Genomic DNA, 17,768 nt, shown 5'->3' with positions numbered 1-17,768 from the left:
ATTTCACTCTTGTGTGCAGAAAAGCTTCTCGCATATTCTTTACCACTTTGTAAAACGTTACAATCCGCAGATACTGACCTTGCTTCAGCAGTAAATAATGCTGAAAATACAGTTTCAGTTGTTAAGAGAATTCGAGAAAATGCAGAACAAAAATTCGGAAATATTTTTAAGTCGGTAGAAAATCTGGCAGAAAGTTCAGGAACGAAAATACAAATGCCACGATTAACTGGGAAGTAAACTCACCGAAGTAACATATTATCAGGGATGGGCGGTGTCGACAATTTGTGTCGACTATGTCATTGTCGACGCGTCGACAATTAGCTAGATGTTGACAAATTGGGAGCTGTCAACAATGTCGACAATGTCAACAATGTCGAGATTCCGATAATTAAAGTTTTAATTGCATTCAGAAAACATCCTTACTCTCGAAATGAAAATTTAAGAAAAGTGACGGTTTTAAATGCACTCTATGTAAATTTAAAAAAAAATCCAAAACAATCGAATCGAACATGGTCCGCATTAACAATTTGGTTAAGGGTGACCATCACCCAACGAAAATATCTATTTCGTAACTATACAACCAACCATACAACACCTGCTGACCGTTTTACGACAGGCACTACCATGCAGTGCTAATAATGAGGGGATTAGTATTTGTTACCTCCTAGTGTGAAGAGGAGCACTTCGCCCAAAGGAGACTACCTGCTACTCTGCCCTGTTTCTAAATCCCGAGCCGCTTTACGAAATTTCCGTTGGATTCCCGAGAATATATGATTTAAATTTATAAGTAAGAAAATAAAAATTTTGAAATTATAAATCAGTTTATTTTCATAATTAAATAAATATACATTATTTTTGGCTCTGTAATTATGTTTTGTAAATAGTGACATGCAGGTAAACACCGTACTTTACATTACGAGTTCCAAAACAACACAGTGCAGATTAATTCCCGCCAGTAGTAATCTTACGCATATGATATTGTTGCTTGCCCTGCGCGAACCTTGATTATAATTTTTTAGTTTTGTTGTTCGTTTCGGCATTGTTGATTTCAAAAGCACTGTTACGTTTTTTTACTGCTTAAATTAAAGTAATTAACTAATTCTTATTTGCTTTTGTCTTTTGTACAGCGTGATCAACAATGACTGAGTCTGTTGGCAATGAAACAATTGAAAAGTACTGTTTGATCTAAAAAAGCATAAGAATAACATGTAACAATAACATAATTGTAATAAATAACATAGCTGCAAATTGCAAGTGTCGTACAGTTGCGAAAAGTAAGACAGAGTAAAATTGAAAAAGAAATTATATTCATTATATTTACCTCTTATTACGTATTGCCTTCATTATACGTTTTACACTTTTCCGGTAACCGTTTGTAGAAATCTTATTCTTACCATGGACACCCATTTTTAAAACGCACTCGGATAATAACTCAACTTCTAGTCACTAGGACGCAGTCAAAATAAATAGAAATATGTATAAACAAACACAGCAAATTTATATTCAAGATTGTACCTGAAACGGGGATGAATAACGGTGTCGTCCAATAATGATCCTTTAGCTAGCCGAAACAGCCAGGGGGCAGGTAATTTGGACACGGCAGATTAGGAAAACTTCCGAGAAGAATTATATATTTGGAATTTTGTGATCTTATAAATTACAAATTAATTTGTAATCAAGTTATCCATGAATCCGAAATCGTATGTCGATACTGGAACTCCACGCGCCAATAAACACAGGTTGAAACACAGGTTACATACAACGTGTAACAGAAATAAGTACATTAATTTTAACTGGTAATAGAACTCGTCAAAAGGAACAACTTTTCTATCTACCATTTTGCCGAAAAACGATGTTTAATTCCAAAAAAAAATTGGAGAGATTTTTCACTAAAATAGCCCTACGCCACTAAATACTGCAATGGCTAATTGAGATCAGCGCTAATATGAAAAAAACGTCCATTTTCATCCAGAAAACGTGTTTTAACGCAGAAATCGAAATTCAAAGAAATCTACCCGTATAGCAAAAAATCCACTTCGTAAGAATCTGGTTGTTTCACGTTTTTAGGTAGCTTAGTTTTGGAGATATGAACGGCTTTAGGAAAATCTTTCCTATTTTTTTAAGCCACTACGCAACGTTTTTCGCCAAAATGGCAGAGAGAAAAGTTGTTCCTTTTGATGAGTTCTATTACCAGTTAAAATTAATGTACTTATTTCAGAAACACCCTGTACTTTCATATCAATACGTTCCACTATCTTGTTTTTGGTTGTCACGGCTAAATATGTTATGTTACAACAATGACCGAATATTTTTTGACTTTTTAACTTTTCACTGTCAGATTTGATTTATAAAAATAAAACAGTCTGGTAAATATTGTTTCCCTGTTGTAACTCACCTACCGGACTCAAATTGATCATTTCCTAAAAAAAGCCCATTTGGCTTATATAACTGCCAATTTTGACATAAATTTTGTTTTTCATGGAATACATAGCAGCAACGAACTAACTTTACCTACAGTTCATAGAAAATCCCATCCCATTACGGTATCTACATTACCTGACTCGAGTTTTCCTATAATCCACAATGTAACTTAAATGGACGTAGACGAGTTCCTCCCAGCGGTCAGTTTACACCACAGGTGGTCGGTACTTAGCTGTTATCTGTAGACGAGTTGCTCCCGCTTTTTGTCGAAGGATTAAGGAAGGCGGCAGGTACAACCGCGGCCATCCAAAAGTGAACGATAGCTTGCGAAAATTTTCGTATTTTTCGTTAGATTAAATCAGGCTGTATTCATTGGCGTTCGTGCAGCAGGCGTTACTATTTTAATAATAAAAAGTTGTAATAAATAATTTTTAATAAAAATAAGGCTGAGAAGTAATTAATACATTATTAAAGTGAAACTAAACTTTAGTAAAGAAACCTTTCCAACACCTATTCATATTGGCCTTGCAAGCCTGTTTTTTTGCCAACGCCTCTTTATATTGAAGATGCAAGTCTTACTGCAATGTAAATCTCTCGCCACAACAGCCAACGACTAATTTTCTTCTAGCTTCGCAATAGCCCTAGCTGTGTGAATCGGAGTGAGATGTGGCATTTAAAAAAAATAGTTTGAATTTTTTTTTTAACGGTAGTGTCAACTTTGATATTTTAGAACGCCTATGATTTAAAGTAAAAATCAAACTACTAAAAAAAACGTTCACTTTTGGATGGCCGCGATAGTACATTTCTACATTTTTGAGTGCAAAATAAACGAATACTTACTAAATATTAAAATAAAATGTTTACTCTCAGGAATATTATTACAACATAGCTTTATTATGATAAGAAATTATTTGTACAGAATTTATTCTAGGGAGTATTCCATTTTCATAATTTTCTATTAATTTTTGTAATGTCTCCTTTTTGTTTCTTACGTCGTTTCTCAAGTTTTTCATTCCTCTGTTTGCAGATTGAATTTTGCTATACGTATATGTTTGAAAACTAACAATTACATCTAAAAAAGCAAACATGGAAGCATGACTAGAATAATAGTAGTTTATTTGACGAGTTTGTGTGTAAATTGGGCCTTTTTTGGCACGCGTGGGCCATTTTAAAACGCGAGTGAAACGAGCGTTTTAAAGGCCCACCAGTGCCAAAAAAGGCCCAATTTACACACGAACGAGTTGAATACAACGTTTTTTTGTTCGACGAGCCCCTTAAAGACTCCAAATCGCTTAAAACCTTTAAAATTAGCTTGACGTTTCGTTTTGACAAGTTGTGACATTTCTCAAAATCCGTTCACATAGGAGAAAATTCTCAAATTCTGACAGTGTCGAACAAAAAAAAAAATTTTATAAATGTGCAGATGATAATTACCACCCCTGCAATGCAGTCTAATCCCCAACCCTCCGCTACCTGCATCCAAGATTACGATATTTTGGGTACCGGGAGGAACTCGTCTCCGCCGACTTAAATCCCCCTTTCTGCTTTTATCTCGTTTTACCTGGAATTACTTTCTTTCTGTGATATTCGTTCACTTTCAAAGTCTTATTTTTTCAAGTGATGCTTTCGTGTTGTTTTTTTGTAAGATATGTCCTGACATAGAAAACAACTTTGTCATCCTGTATAAATATCGATCTCCCTTTAGAATTGAAGATTAAAGATGTTATTTATCGGTAAAAAATGGGTGTTTTCTCGTATACATTTTCGGTACTGATAGAGAGCCTTAAGTTGGAAATAATGCTAAAGCTGAGTACGGTTGGTCAATAAGGAGGATTGCGCCAAATTTATACAATTACCTATCATTTAAGAAACCAAATACGAAATTCATTTTTACCGTTATGTTTTAAAATTATATTATTAGAAAAGTTTTCGCTACGGGACTGCGGCCGGTCGGGTTCGAGTTAGGTAGAAAATTTCAAGGCAAAACCGAACATCTGGCAGCTTCAAAAAATTGCACCCTTTAACGCTCCAAATTATTGTAAACAACACCGACCAACAAAGCCTTTAATAAACATTTCAATGCCGAGTATGACACTTTTATCTAATGTTTAGCAGTGCAGCAGTTGTGCTGCACACTTTCAAGATATAGGATATTTATCTGACTCTGAAGGCCGATCTAATAAAACTATAATATTCACCACATACAGGGAGAGGCATTGTGTAGGTGTATTTCCCAAAGTATTACAATTAAATCTGAATTTACTAAGAACCATCCCTGTAATTGAGGAAAGGACTGTGGGTTCGGAGTTTCTACCTGATTTGACAAGAATTATGAATGAGACAAAAATGACCCTTATGGCAAAACATTTTTAAGGTAAAATTACAATGAAACAGTCGGTACCAACATCTTCATCTGGTGTCCCATCGGTTTATTAGTCTGGCCTTCAGTCACATAAATATCCTAAAAAATGCAACACCGAGAAAACATTTTGCAGACCCTTTGACGGCTTTCAATTAGTTGTTCTCCGATGTCACCCGGCACCCGCACAAAGCTTCCGTATTTACATAGTTGCCTGTCTATTTAGATTAAATTTTGAACAACAAAATCTAAACTTTTCGTTGAATTAAACGAGCGATTTAGTTAATTTTTTGTGTAGACACCTATTTTTTAATGTTTAACAATCTAATAATAGTTGCGCTTAATTTTCAATAAAGGGAACGTGTGTTAAAATTACATTTTTTAACTTGAAGTAATTTTATTACTACTAATTGAACCTTCACCATCTAAAATATCTGTATTTTAAATTTCATAAAAATCCGTTGACAAATAACTGAGATATTAGGCTCGAAAGTCTTGGCTGGGACACCTGTATATCCCATTTTGGGCATGTGCCTAGATTTTGTAGATTCTACACCGTTTCCCATAGCAGTGTTTTGTGGTTCTGGGAAGCTTGAACCAATTGACATGTTTTTAGAATCTTTCATTACAGAAGTCAAAGTTCTCAAGAGCGAAGGAATTCATTACAAAAATCAATTTTTCAACTTTGATATTGCTTTTTTTATATGTGATGCACCCGCCCGTTGTTACTTAAAAAAAATTGTGGGGCACACAGCAAAACATGCTTGCGAGAAATGCCATATAATAGGCGTACACGAAAACCAGAGTGAATTTTTCACAAGAAAATTTAAAATATTCCCCTTGTCGAAAAAACTCTGATTTTAGGCACCAGAGAGAAGAAAGTGATCATATAAAGGGTAAATCTCCACTATTAAATATTCAGATTAAAATGGTTTCACAGTTTCCATTTCTTTGGGCGTTTTAAAAAGATTACTTTTAAATAGTTTCATTGAAGCCACTATTCCCTATAAATTATCAAAGAAAATTATAAATGAGACTAATCTAAAAATTTTAAATATTCGGTACCTTGTTACAAAGGATGTTCCGAGAAAACCTAGAACGTTAAAAGAAATTAGAAGATGGAAAGGGGTTGAGCTAAGACTTTTAGTGTTGAAAACACTTATACGGAGCCAGGTTCGATGTTTACCGTCACGAAATTTCGTCGAGCGTCACGCGGCGCGCGCATCGGAGGGGTAGAGTGGGCAGTTGCATTCAATGATTTCAATTTCAATGAAGAATTGCAGAAGTGACTCAAGTGAATGACTTTAAGTTTAGCTGTATCTCTGTTAATATCTATGGTTGTTAAAACATTCACCTTTGGGTTAAGGAACGGTTATTTAAATTCACGGATACATTAAACATTAAAGTAATCTGACGAGCTCGTTGATACTGGCACCGATCGTCCGTTCTTGTACGCCATATGAGAGAAATTTCGATGCAGGATGTTGGATTGTCGGGCTGTTGTAAAAAATTCACTTTTATTAACTTCCTTTTTGCCAAAAACTTTTATTTTTGGGACAATTCGATTCAGCACAATGAAAATGGTATTTGTACGTAATTTTTAGATCTCCTAATTTGTTTAAACAATCAGAATAACATAAAAAAAAACTTTCAGGATTGATATTTTTTCCTTTCCCCGAGAACGTAGCTCAAATGGTACTAGATACGAGAAAAATGCACTAGACCTTTTTTGTAGAGCATGAAATTTTCTACAAAAAAGTCCCTGGAGGCATATGTTTATCTGTTATAGTTTAAGAGATAGCAATAGCACGCGAATAATTCCGCTAAAAATGATCATATTTACTTTTAGGTCACTTCTATCTCTTAAACTATAACAGATAAACATATGCTTCTGTGTATTTTTTTGTAGGAAATTTCATGCTCCACAAAAAAGTTTTAGTGCATTTTTCTCGTATCTAGTACCATTTGAGCTACGTTCTCCGGGAAAGGGAAAAAATCAATTCTGAAAGTTTTTATAATGTTTTTCTGATTGTAATATTTAATAATATGTAGATATGTATACATATTAAGGAATTAACTAATTTTATCTATACCTATTTAATTATTAGCATTTTTTTCGTAGAATTATAGTAGTCCAATTACTCTTTCTACGACTGACAATCGACGCGCGTGTGCAGCCAAGTGCGTCGCCATATTGTTTGTTTACGTTTTTCAAAAGCCGAGCGGTCGAGAGGTACCGGTTAATTTTCCTCCAGTTTGTGATAAAAATTAATTAAAAATGTAGCACATACAGGATGTTATTGAAAGTTGTACAGATATTTTAACCACGAGCTACTGGCTTCATGTAGAACTCGGAAAAAATATTTAAAAAATTCCATGTCAAAAAATAAAATCACATTAACTTTTTGAGCTACAATTTCTTTTAATTGCTTTTAGTTTTCTACGTTGTCAAATAACCTCGTAGGTAAAATTTCGGCACATTTTAAAAATACACCCTGTATATCATGTTTTATAAAATGTACACCTGTATATAGACTTCTTAAAGTTATCAAGTTTGAATCTGATTTATTTTTTTTAACGTCCGTCAAAAAAAGTGCAAGTTTTTTCATTCATTTGCGTTCATAACAGTAGTTTATTTAACGAGTTCGTATGTAAATTGGTTTTTTTTTTTGGCATGAATGGGCCAGTTTAAAACGCGAGTAAACGAGCGTTTTAAATGCCCACGAATTCACACAGGAGAAAAAATTTTGACAGTGTCGAAAAAAATTGTAATTGAAACTTATGGGTGGCAAAAAAAATTTTGTATGCAACTCGTACTTTTTTTTACTCGGCGGATTTGCGCACTCGCTTCGCTCTCGTAAAAAAAAGTATAACTTTACTCACTTGTTACATAAATAATGATTTCAGGTGTAGAAAAAATGAAAAAATAAAAAAATTGAAGCAAATGTATTAGGTCAGGTCAGGTCAGGTCAGGTCAGGTCAGGTCAGGTCAGGTCAGCAGCAGGTCAGATAAAGCAGCAATTATGGCCCTTTCAGATGATTCAGATGATTTACTTCGCTCGCCTACGGCTCGTTTCGTAAACTTAATCTTCGTGAATAATGGCTATCATAATCGCTCATATAATAATATACTATAATTAAGTTCCTTAACATTGACACAGAACATAATACACAACAAAGTCAAAATGCGGAGGCGAGACGCCGGTAATTATGTTGATAAGCACTGCACTATTACTTGATAGTAATATCCGTAATAGTGTATGTACTCCGGCAAAATTGCCGTGCCGCCGGGTGGAGGTGGGATACGAGAAATACTATAAAACTTGGCGATTTTTAAATATGACATGCCATGATTTCCAATTTGGACAGGATTTGGTAATTTGTACTCGTAGGATTAAGTCAGCGGGTTATGGTAAATTACTTTCAAAATTATTTACGGAAAAATGAATAGTTACTCCAATGCAGAATGAATTTTTATGGTAAAAGCCTTTTACAGTTGTGTTAGTTTGCGGAGACTTGTTTAGATAAAAATTTTAATTCAGCAACTTATTTAGATTTATTAGTAACCAAGTTAGGAACTGCATTGGAAGAAGTTGCAAGAGAAAATCAGGAAATCAGCATTTCAGCTTAGAAGTTAGAAATTTTTTAAACGATTCATTTCCAGATTATTGGACTGGTAGAGGTGGTGGTATAAATTGCGCGGTAATTACTGAGAGGCAGTTGACCAGTGTAAGAAATGCTTTTTACAACAGACTGAGTTTTGGGGATTGTTGGGTATTGTGTATTTCAAAACGAATATGAATATTTATTCTAATTTTATCTTTCTTGAGTACTTATTGTAAATTTTTCAAAGAATTATAATAAAAACTGCTTATAAACTGTTAATTACTTCAATATTATTTCTTTCTTTCTATTAATTCTTTAATGTATAGAAATAATGGCATAATATCTATAAACTGAATGCACAATATTAATTGACTATGTTCGACTTTGAGAGTGAACACCCGGTATATTAATACGTGAAGGAAAAATTTTGTACCCCTTTTTAAGCAAATTGTGCGCACGGGGGAGTGTGAGATTTGGCATGGTTCAAGTTTATATGGAGGAGGAGTGCAGAAAGATAAACATTTCTGTACAATATACAGGGTGTGCCCAAAAAAAAAAGACAAGTCCATTTCTCTCTTATTTATCGGAGGATTTCTATTATTTATACACCAAATGAAATGGTTGTGAATAGTCTACAAAAGGCCCTAAATTCAGATATAGCCCTAAGGGCTTTAAGGATAAGGTGTCAAAATATTCTTTTTCAAATGCGAAAACATATTTTTTTTACAATTCTGTTAAAGATTTTTATTCTGAAAGGATACATATACATACAAAAAAAAGTCAAAAAACGCTACTATAGTCTATGCTTAATCCCCCCGCAGTGAAATCCACTCCAAGAGGGAGTTTATTTAGATTATTTATAAAAAAAAATCTTCGAAATAAAATACAAAATTATTTGACTATTAGTAGTTTGTCACCACATAAGTTAATATTGAAAGTTAATTGCATCGTTTTACCGATCATAAACTTAAATACAAAGGAAGCATTAGTCAATGCAACAAGAATGCGCATCAAGTTTATGCATCGTAATGCTATTGATTGCGAAGTTTTAGCTGGAACCGCACGCAATAAGAGAAATTTGATTCCACGTCTAAATTTAACATGTTCCCATTTTACCATTTAACGAAGTAAAAACGTCTATGCAACTAAGTTTTTCAATTATGCATAAGATTTCTTGAATTGAAGCACTTCATAAAATCCCAGCAAGAAAATAGATTACTAGCAACAAACGTACATATAAAATCATTAAAAATTAAAAACTTCAGTTAACAATAATGTTGAAATTGACATGTGACAACCATATTGATAGTTGTGCGATAGGTACCAATTTTTAAAAACAAAATTTTCTAGAGATCTATTAAACCACGAGTGTTTTAATATACGGGTGGTTTCTGAAATACGTGTGTTAATTTTAACCAGTGAAAGAACTCGCCAATTTATGAAACTTTTCTCTATGACATTTTGTAAAATTCGTAAAAGTATTCCAAAATTTTTTGCCCCACAATTTTTACCAAACGAGTCGTTTTGTGTAATTAACTAGTTTCTATTTTTTGTGACCATGAGAATCTAAATTTTGATTATTAATTTTTTTCTATAACAATGGAACTTTTTAACAAAGCTCTGTTTCTATCACAACAGAAAATTTTCGCCCTTACCGATAGGCGGGTATAAACTTTGATGGTTAATTTTTTCCAAATTTTAAATCAATTTGTAGTGCTTTTTCGTAAAAGTGTTATAGAGAAAAGTTCCATGATTTGGCGCATTCTTCCACTGATTAAAACTAACACACATATTTCAGAAACAGCCTGTATATATAGCCATAAACGACTCCAACTTGAATACAATAATAATAGACCTATTAGAGACGAAAATTCTAAAAACAATTTAGGAGACCTCAAAAGTTACCTACAAATATCGAAAAATCGAATGATTCCAAAAATGAACGTTTTTGATAACGAGGAAGTTATATTTTTTAACAGGAATTAAATGAAAAGATGAAACTGTTTGCGTTTTCCACCTAAAAATAAGTGCTTATTTACAATGGACATAAGGCATAAGAAATACATAAGAATAATTTGTAAATTTGGGCAATTGGAAAATAATTTATGTGTCCCTATAACTCGAATATGATTCTCCATGCCTTTTTGTACACAACAATCATGTTCACTGAAGTCACTTATCATAAGTTACGTAAAAATTAATAGTATATCCACTGCATGTATCATGAATTATATGCCTTATGTCAAGCTTATGTCCATTGTGAATAAGCACTAACATTTGCCGATTAATGATAATAATCACAATGGTCATTTAAATTAAAATTTTTGCTGATTTTAAACGTTTACTATTTGAGATCAGCTATTTAAACATACAATAAATTAAAAATTTAATTACATTTTTGACATAAAATTTGTCATTTTTTCACAAAAATTGTTATGTAAGTTATCCATTGTTTTCACTCATCGTTTAGCTAGTACGAAGGCCTATCAGAAAAAGAAGATAAAAGTGGGGGTTGTCATTTTAAAAATCATTGATGACGTCATAATTAAAAGATGAAAAGATGTCAACATAAGTAAAGTACTGAAGAATATGCACTTTTTAAAAACATAGTTAACTTGTTCGAGGATTTTTCTAGAAATTTGTAGCAGGTCAAAGTGCCACTATTCGTTTTGGCCGGGGTAGGAGGCCAAGAGGTCCTACTTATGCTCGCGGGACAATAAGATCGCTGTTCGAAGATCAGGAACAAGCAACACAACGCACGGCATATGACGTCGCGACGCGCCCACCCTGCCGTAACCTTTTTTGGGGACGCTCATTTCGAAATAATTCAGTTTGTTTGTGCCGTCAGTCAATTCATTTTGAGTTTATCGGTTCAGGGTTCATTTTTGTTTATCGGATCACTTTCAGTTTTATTTCGGTGTCGCTTTCAGTTTCACTTTCGGTTTTCGTTTGTTTCTTTCGCGGTTTCTTTAGAGTTTTCATTGTAGAGTCTTTGTGCCAGCCAGTTTTGGGGCGGCTGGAATCACACATGTTAGCCCCTAAATTTTAGGCTGAGGTGGCCTCACGCCTCTAGGCTGTCTAGCTGCGGCCTATCTATTCATCGTTCGCTTTTTTCTTCTTTCTCCTTTCCTTTTCCTTCAATCCTTCCTCTTCTTCTTCTCAGCTCGGGTAACCGTACGGCAAAGTTAATTCCGATTCCCTTTTGTTCCCGTGACTTGCCGGAAAGTTATCTTCTTCTCTTCTTTTCCCTAACCTTCTTCCTTCATCCTTGGGGTGTCCAACCTTTTGAGATCCTGCGGGAAATTGCCGTCAACATCTATCGTGTGTTACGCATGGACTCACCGACACATTACCGCTTCGACATCCGGATTTTTCGATCGGTGAAGTCCAACGTAAACAAACCGGCGCCATGTTCGACCATCTGTCATTTAGCGTGCAAGTGTAGGATCGCCGGAAGTTGTCATCAAGATGCGCGGTCAGTACAATAACCGGGACGCCTTATCGCCCAACGGAATAAGGTCCAGATCTTTCGGGTTGATCTCCTAGAGCCGGGGGTAGCCAAAAAAAAAAAACCGATCGCGAGCGGAAATTAAAGAGGACTCGGTCGGCGACCGCCGAGCGGGCGGCAGGTGCCGCAAGTCGCGAGCTGCGAATCACGTGCGTGGCGTTCGGGATCCGCAATCATCCCTGTGGGTGGATTGCCGAACGCCATGGCGCTTATCGTCCGGCGCTGCCAGCCTTCGGGGCCGTCGAGGAGCCCGAAGATTTACCGTTTTACCGTTTACCGTTTTGCCGTGGTCGAGAAACCCCTCGTCATCTAGCGAGATAGAGGTAATTATCCTTCATTAGCGAATTCACTTCACTAATTTTCGTCCGTTAGGGGTAGTTCGAGCCAGATTACCGTTACCGTACCGCGAAGGAGAACCGGAAAGTCCTCCTTCGAATTATCGAGAAGCAACCCCTTTCAGCGGAAAGGTAATTACCGAATCGATTGAGTTTCGCAACACTAACGACAATTCGTTAGGGGTTGTTCTTTAGGGTCAGCCGGACCAGTCATCGTTATTTGGGGCGATAGTTCGGACCAGGAACGTTGTTCTTTAGGGTCATTCGTCGCCGCGTCGCTTTTAGGGTGATTGTTCACCAGGACTATCGTTATATGGGGTGATCGTCGCCACATCGTTCGTCAGAGTGGTCGTCGCCAGACCGCAAACCGTCCATTAAGGTCATCGGACCACGTACCGTTTCACCAAGGACTAAAGAAAATCGTCAAGGTCACACCACGTTACCGGCGTAAGATAAGTCGCACAATTTAATTGCGGATTTGCGAAAAATCAAAGAACGCCTCAAATATCCCGCTTCTCAATATTTAGAACCGTTTCAATTTGTAAAAATCTCGCATTTCAATAATTTCAAATTTTTAGAAAGACTTCACAAAGCTCAAGTTTTCAAATTTCACATTTCAATTATTAGTAGCAGTTCTTCTACTTCCAGTAAATTTGCAATTTTTTTCAATTATAGAATCGATGTTAAATTAACGTTGTAAATTTATGAAAGCAGAAGACTGCGCTTCATTCTTGTTTCACGCATGCAACAGATTTTCCTTTCGTTTTTTTTTTTCATCGGAGTTGTATTAATTTTAAGTTTATTCACAAATAAGTTACAAGGTCACCTGTAAAGGAAAGCTTTCTTGATAAGACCAGAATAAGGTATTGAATAAGATCATTAATGTGAACTGGTTCGAAATTTCAATTAACAAAATTACGTAGAGTAACGTTGCCAATTCCACGGACCAGTGCACACTTAAGTAAGCATTTCGAATTTCCTGGACTGTTGGACAAAAATTGAATAAACCAATTATTTAATTCGCAAGGAATTAAGTTCTTTCGTATTGACTCCGAAGCATCCGAGAAACTGAGCACTTGTCCCGGCAGCTGGACAAGCTTAACAACCAGCTCAAGACAATAGCTGCCTGGCGCCCATTTTTTTATAATCCGAACCCACGCCCTATGCCCCGAAAACCCCCTGAGAGCCCGGAGCTGTCACTGGCCTACTTGTGGTCACACAAATTTTGACGCCCACAACGTGGGGCCCGATTTCCCGACTTTTTGGAGCAACCACAAATTTTCGTTTATCGCTCATCTTCATTTTCGCGAAATTTGTAAACCAATTTGGGCCTCGAGGGCTCGCTTGCATTTGACAGCCACAAATTTTGACGCTTGGATTTTCGAGGGCCTGTCAAGTCAATCGAGCCGCCACAAATTTTGACGCGATTTGTTAGGGGTGTGATTTGTCAACTTTGTAGCAGTCACAAATTTTGACGATTTTGCTTCCTCGTTTGAATTCCGCAAATTTGGTCAGTTTGGCTCATTCAGCTTTGTTTATCGTGTTTGTGACTCAACTACAGATTTGGCAAGATCACAGATTTTTCATTGTTCAACAATCGGAGCTTTGGGTTTGGGTTTCAGAGAAATTTCAGTTTTCAATTTTTTTACCGTGTAAGAGAAGCAGGAATTTTGCAGAGAAAATTAGCGGATTGTATTCAGTCTTATCTCGTGTCTTCACAGATAAGAAATTTTTTGAGAACGTTATCGCGCTGCGAAACACTTTTTCGGGTGACATGTTTGTTTGAGTTCCATCCTTGTCGCACAATCGGAGAAACGGTGGACATTTCGCCAATGTCAAGGTCAGACACTCGAAGACCTCCAAGTGTCTCTATGAGCGATTTTTTTGCGGATGACGTTCCGTGGAATCGTGGAAAACGCTTCGTCGCATTTTCACTTTCCGTTTTCGAGCGCTGCAGCGAAAATTGCGTTGCATTTTTTTTCGTCGAATTTTTTGAAATGATCGAGACCAAAAATTTTACCGTGGAGTTTGTTCAGGAAAAGTTTATTTGAAAAACCCCATTTATGACATATCCCGAATTCGACTTACATCATACCGCAGTACTCAAGTACTAATTGACATTGAGATTCAGTTTTCAATCGTTTGATACGCGCAGATATCAACTAGCCATTTTGTGGCGGAATCAAAACTTTTCCATTGAACAAATTTTGACGTTTTTGAGAAGACTTCATCTTCGTTTTGTGTAAGAAGAAAAAGGCAACCGCGTTACCTTTTCTTTTTTCTTTTTGAGGAGGGGGGTAGTGTAGCAGGTCAAAGTGCCACTATTCGTTTTGGCCGGGGTAGGAGGCCAAGAGGTCCTACTTATGCTCGCGGGACAATAAGATCGCTGTTCGAAGATCAGGAACAAGCAACACAACGCACGGCATATGACGTCGCGACGCGCCCACCCTGCCGTAACCTTTTTTGGGGACGCTCATTTCGAAATAATTCAGTTTGTTTGTGCCGTCAGTCAATTCATTTTGAGTTTATCGGTTCAGGGTTCATTTTTGTTTATCGGATCACTTTCAGTTTTATTTCGGTGTCGCTTTCAGTTTCACTTTCGGTTTTCGTTTGTTTCTTTCGCGGTTTCTTTAGAGTTTTCATTGTAGAGTCTTTGTGCCAGCCAGTTTTGGGGCGGCTGGAATCACACATGTTAGCCCCTAAATTTTAGGCTGAGGTGGCCTCACGCCTCTAGGCTGTCTAGCTGCGGCCTATCTATTCATCGTTCGCTTTTTTCTTCTTTCTCCTTTCCTTTTCCTTCAATCCTTCCTCTTCTTCTTCTCAGCTCGGGTAACCGTACGGCAAAGTTAATTCCGATTCCCTTTTGTTCCCGTGACTTGCCGGAAAGTTATCTTCTTCTCTTCTTTTCCCTAACCTTCTTCCTTCATCCTTGGGGTGTCCAACCTTTTGAGATCCTGCGGGAAATTGCCGTCAACATCTATCGTGTGTTACGCATGGACTCACCGACACATTACCGCTTCGACATCCGGATTTTTCGATCGGTGAAGTCCAACGTAAACAAACCGGCGCCATGTTCGACCATCTGTCATTTAGCGTGCAAGTGTAGGATCGCCGGAAGTTGTCATCAAGATGCGCGGTCAGTACAATAACCGGGACGCCTTATCGCCCAACGGAATAAGGTCCAGATCTTTCGGGTTGATCTCCTAGAGCCGGGGGTAGCCAAAAAAAAAAAACCGATCGCGAGCGGAAATTAAAGAGGACTCGGTCGGCGACCGCCGAGCGGGCGGCAGGTGCCGCAAGTCGCGAGCTGCGAATCACGTGCGTGGCGTTCGGGATCCGCAATCATCCCTGTGGGTGGATTGCCGAACGCCATGGCGCTTATCGTCCGGCGCTGCCAGCCTTCGGGGCCGTCGAGGAGCCCGAAGATTTACCGTTTTACCGTTTACCGTTTTGCCGTGGTCGAGAAACCCCTCGTCATCTAGCGAGATAGAGGTAATTATCCTTCATTAGCGAATTCACTTCACTAATTTTCGTCCGTTAGGGGTAGTTCGAGCCAGATTACCGTTACCGTACCGCGAAGGAGAACCGGAAAGTCCTCCTTCGAATTATCGAGAAGCAACCCCTTTCAGCGGAAAGGTAATTACCGAATCGATTGAGTTTCGCAACACTAACGACAATTCGTTAGGGGTTGTTCTTTAGGGTCAGCCGGACCAGTCATCGTTATTTGGGGCGATAGTTCGGACCAGGAACGTTGTTCTTTAGGGTCATTCGTCGCCGCGTCGCTTTTAGGGTGATTGTTCACCAGGACTATCGTTATATGGGGTGATCGTCGCCACATCGTTCGTCAGAGTGGTCGTCGCCAGACCGCAAACCGTCCATTAAGGTCATCGGACCACGTACCGTTTCACCAAGGACTAAAGAAAATCGTCAAGGTCACACCACGTTACCGGCGTAAGATAAGTCGCACAATTTAATTGCGGATTTGCGAAAAATCAAAGAACGCCTCAAATATCCCGCTTCTCAATATTTAGAACCGTTTCAATTTGTAAAAATCTCGCATTTCAATAATTTCAAATTTTTAGAAAGACTTCACAAAGCTCAAGTTTTCAAATTTCACATTTCAATTATTAGTAGCAGTTCTTCTACTTCCAGTAAATTTGCAATTTTTTTCAATTATAGAATCGATGTTAAATTAACGTTGTAAATTTATGAAAGCGGAAGACTGCGCTTCATTCTTGTTTCACGCATGCAACAGATTTTCCTTTCGTTTTTTTTTTTCATCGGAGTTGTATTAATTTTAAGTTTATTCACAAATAAGTTACAAGGTCACCTGTAAAGGAAAGCTTTCTTGATAAGACCAGAATAAGGTATTGAATAAGATCATTAATGTGAACTGGTTCGAAATTTCAATTAACAAAATTACGTAGAGTAACGTTGCCAATTCCACGGACCAGTGCACACTTAAGTAAGCATTTCGAATTTCCTGGACTGTTGGACAAAAATTGAATAAACCAATTATTTAATTCGCAAGGAATTAAGTTCTTTCGTATTGACTCCGAAGCATCCGAGAAACTGAGCACTTGTCCCGGCAGCTGGACAAGCTTAACAACCAGCTCAAGACAATAGCTGCCTGGCGCCCATTTTTTTATAATCCGAACCCACGCCCTATGCCCCGAAAACCCCCTGAGAGCCCGGAGCTGTCACTGGCCAACTTTTGGTGACAAATTAATACTTACAGTTTTCTCCAATTTATTCCGAACTTTACGAACGCACTTTATATTCGCTTCCTTAATTCGTTTAGCCATCAAGTAAGCAACATTTTCCATTTTTTTGTATTTGGTGTTGCTATTTCTAAAATTGTAATAAACAGTATTCATCATACAATGTATATCGTGTTTGTTTTCAACACCCCCCGATGGTTGCAAGGATTGCGAGATCTGTGAATTTTTTTATTGTATACTGGTCCTGTAGTGTTTCATAATACAGGGTGATTCATCTTTTACCGCCGGTGGCAAAATTGACCTTAAAAATTATAATTTTGTTTGCTCATAAAAAAAACTTTTTTTGAAATAAATTACACCGGCCGAAAGTAAATTTTTCGACAAATCAAATTTGTAAATTTCATAAATTTTTCTCAATCCTTAAGGGTCATTTTGCCACCGGCGGTAAAAGATGAATCACCCTGTGTAATACGTAAAGAAAATTGCAAACATTTTTTACACTTGCACTGTACTATTGTTATACTGTCAAATTCTTCTTTTATACAAAAATATTTTAATGTTGCTAAACAATGTCTAGAATATTTTGTCATACATGCATCACATTTATATGGAAGAGACTTTGTTGTTTATAACGTCCATAATTTGTTACACTTATGTGACGATGTCGAACGGTTTGGTTGCATTAATGAGTTCAGTTGCTTTCCTTTCGAAAATTATCTAGGATTATTGAAAAATAAAATAAACTCAAAAAAAGAACATAGAAGAATCGAAGAAAATGACAATATAAGAGAACATGAAACTGAAAAGGTTGGGGATTC

General features: G+C 37.0%; 1 protein-coding gene and 1 long non-coding RNA gene across 3 annotated transcripts in view; both read left to right on the top strand.

Moving 5' to 3' along the window:
• Positions 1-17,768, top strand: part of LOC138140542 (uncharacterized) — a 305,855-nt gene that overhangs the window by 171,827 nt on the left and 116,260 nt on the right. The window lies entirely within an intron of this gene.
• On the top strand, positions 11,013-16,763 carry LOC138140512 (uncharacterized). The gene is made up of 2 exons (XR_011162535.1): positions 11,013-12,361; positions 12,411-16,763. It is a non-coding gene; the product is annotated as an uncharacterized lncRNA (long non-coding RNA).

This window comes from Tenebrio molitor, chromosome Y, assembly GCF_963966145.1.
Source record: "Tenebrio molitor chromosome Y, icTenMoli1.1, whole genome shotgun sequence".
Classification (NCBI taxonomy): Eukaryota; Metazoa; Arthropoda; class Insecta; order Coleoptera; family Tenebrionidae; genus Tenebrio; species Tenebrio molitor.
Note: the sequence above shows the minus strand (reverse complement) of the source record. Positions and strands in the feature narration are given on the sequence as shown.